This window comes from Balaenoptera musculus, chromosome 1 (assembly GCF_009873245.2).
Source record: "Balaenoptera musculus isolate JJ_BM4_2016_0621 chromosome 1, mBalMus1.pri.v3, whole genome shotgun sequence".
NCBI lineage: Eukaryota > Metazoa > Chordata > Mammalia > Artiodactyla > Balaenopteridae > Balaenoptera > Balaenoptera musculus.
In genome coordinates, this window is record NC_045785.1 from 16,334,363 (window position 1) to 16,337,548 (window position 3,186).

At 44.9% G+C, this 3,186-nt stretch overlaps 1 pseudogene; it reads left to right on the plus strand.

Moving 5' to 3' along the window:
* Positions 1-3,117: 3,117 nt before the first annotated feature.
* On the plus strand, positions 3,118-3,186 carry LOC118887114 (annotated as a pseudogene).

Genomic DNA, 3,186 nt, shown 5'->3' on the forward strand with positions numbered 1-3,186 from the left:
AATACTCTAGGGACTTCCCTGGTGGTCCAGTGGTTAAGAATCTGCCTTCCAATGCAGGGGACGCGGGTTCGATCCCTGGTCAGGGAACTAAGATCCCACATGCCATGGGGCAACTAAGCCCCCGGGCTGCAACTACTGAGCCTGCATGCCACAACTAGAGAGCCCTCGCGCTCTGGAGCCCACACGCCACAACTAGAGAGAAGCCCACGCACCACAACAAAGAGCCCGTGCCACAACTAAGACCCGCCACAGCTATAAATAAATAAATAAATAAAAGAAAGTAGCAAATACTCTAGACATTGATAAGACAATTGTGTGTCAGAGGGTAGGAAATAAACCCCACAAAAATTCAGCAGTCTCCCACCTTAGTGACATCTCCAGGGGTCCAGTGGTGTGGGACATGTCAAGATATGTCTTCTAGGGTAAAGGACAAATTGTTGCTTTTGTCACCTCCTACACCCAAAAGAGAGGCACAATGTCTAGTGAGTCTTTTTGGATTTTGGAGGCAACATATTCCACAGTTAGGTGTGCTACGAGGGCCCACTTACCAATTAACCTTCAAAGCTGCTAGTTTGAGTAGCACCAGAACAAGAGAAGGCTCTGCAACAGGTCCAGGCTGCTGTGTAAGCTGCTCCGCCACTTGGGCTACACGATCCAGCAGATCCAACGGCACTTGGAATGTCACTGGCAGTTGGAGATGTTTGGAGCCTTTGGCAGGTTCCCACAGGTAAATCATAGAACAGACCCTTAGGATTTTGTGGGTGACTACTCTTTTTGGGAAACAGCTTTTGGCTTGCTACTGGCCACTTGACCATAGGCTACCCCATTACCATGTGATCTGAGCTGCCCTTCATGAACTAGGTACTGTCTGACCTACCAAGCCATAAGAGTGGGCAGTACCACTGTGCTCATTATGAAATGCAGGTGGTATCGTCGAGACTGTACTTGAAGAGGCCCAGAAGGCACAAGTAAATTTCATGAGGAAGTGGTTCAAATGCTCATGACTCCTATTCCCACTACATTACCTTCTCTCTCCCATCCCACACTTACGGCCTCCTGCAGAGTTGCTGGCAACCAGCTGACTGAGGAAGAGAAAACTCAGGCTTGGTTTACACATGGTTCTGCACCAAGTAAACATCTACAGCAGTACAGCCTCTTTCTAGGACATCCCTGAAGGACAGTGATGAAGGGGAATCCTTCCAGTGGGCAGAATTTCAAGCAGTGCACCTGATTATTCATCTTGCTTAGAAGATGAAATGGCCAGAGGTATGAGTCTATATTGATTCATAGGCTATGCTCAGTGGTTAGCTGGGTCATAAGGGACTCGGAAAGAACATGATGGGAAAATTGATGGCAAGGAGGTCCCTGAACACAGTCTTTCTGCCAAATTTACCATCCGTGGACTTATAGTATCGCTTCTGATCAAGGAACTCACTTCACAGCAAACAAAATCTGGCAATTGACCTGTGCTCATGGAATTCACTAGTTTTATCATGTTCCCCATTATCCTGGAGCAGCTGGCTTTATAGAATGGTGTACTGGCCTTTTTTTTTCCTTTTTAATATATTTACTTATTTATTTTTGGCTGTGTCGGGTCTTCGTTGCTGCATGCAGGCTTTCTCTAGTTGCAGCAAGCGGGGGCTACTCTTCGCTGCGGTGCGAGGGCTTCTCACTGCGGTGGCTTCTCTTGTTGTGGATTATGGGCCCTAGGCGCGTGGGCTTCAGTAGTTGTTGCGCATGGGCTTAGCTGCTCTGCGGTATGTGGGATCTTCTCGGACCAGGGCTCGAAGCTGTGTCCCCTGTATTGGCAGGCGAATTCTTAACCATTGTGCCACCAGGGAAGTCCCTGTACTGGCCTTTTGAAGACTCAATTACAGGGCCATCTAGGTGGCAATACCTTGCAGGGCTGCAGCAATGTCCTCCATGCTGTATATGCTCTAAATCAGCATCCAATGGATGGTGCTGTTTTTCTCGTAGCCAGGATTCACAGGGCCAGGAATCAAAGGGTGGAAATAAGAGTGGGTCCTCTCCCTATTATGCCTAGTGATCTACTAGCAACATTTTTGCTCCCTGTCCCCTGTGACCTTAGGATCTGCTGATCTAGAGGTCTTAGTTCTAAAGGGAGGAATGAATGATTCCACTACGCAATGTGGCAATGAGTATATTGAATTGCCACCCAGCCACTTTGGGCTCCTCATGCCTCAGAATTAACAGGCAAATAAGGAGGTTTCTATAGTGGCTGGGGCAATTGATCCTGACTACCAAGGGCAAGTTGGATTGCTACTCTACAATGGTAACAAGGAAGAGTATGTCTGGAATACAGGAGCTGCCTTATGGCATCTCTACCATGTCCTGTGAATAAAGCCAAAGAAAAACTACAACAACCCAACATAAGCAGGACTGTTAATGGCTCAGACCTTTCAAGAATGAAGGTTTGGGTCACTCCATCAGGCAAAGAGTCATGACCAACTAAGAGGCTTGTTGAGGGCAAAGGAAATATGGAATGAGTAATGGAAGAAGGGAGTTATAAAGACCAGCTCTGACCACATTGCAGAAACGAGGATTCAAATAGTTATGAATATCTCTTCCTTATTTTGTTATGAATATGTTTGTATGTATATTATCCAAATATTTTTGTTTTCTTCCCTCTCCTATTCTCTTATCATCTAATATAAGATCTATCAATAAGAGTTAAGCTTATTTTCAGAATTTAGGTTACAGAATATCAAAGGAGAAAAGTGAACATCACCCAAAGACTCGGCATCCTCTTTTTGAGAAGGGTTGGTGTGTTTCGGTTGTAGGCAGGATAGTTGTATCATGTTTAGGTGGAAGTATGATTTCATTATTGTCTTTATTTGAAAACTAAGTGTGATTTAAATGAGCTAAATAGGGGGAAATTAAAACTGTTCCGTGACCTTAAAAATTTTTTTTTGTCAAAACATTAACAAATCCTTCTAGCCTCAGTCTAGTCTTCCAACTAGATAAGATTTATTAAGCTACCATTCATACATGGAAAACAGTATGGAGGTTCCTCAAAAAACTAAAAACAGAGTTGCCATATGATCCAGCAATCCGACTCCTGGGCATATATCCAGAGGAAACTATGATTCTATAAGAGTGCTTGCTTCAGCAGCACATATACTAAAATTGGAACGATACAGAGAAGATTAGCATGGCCCCTGCGCA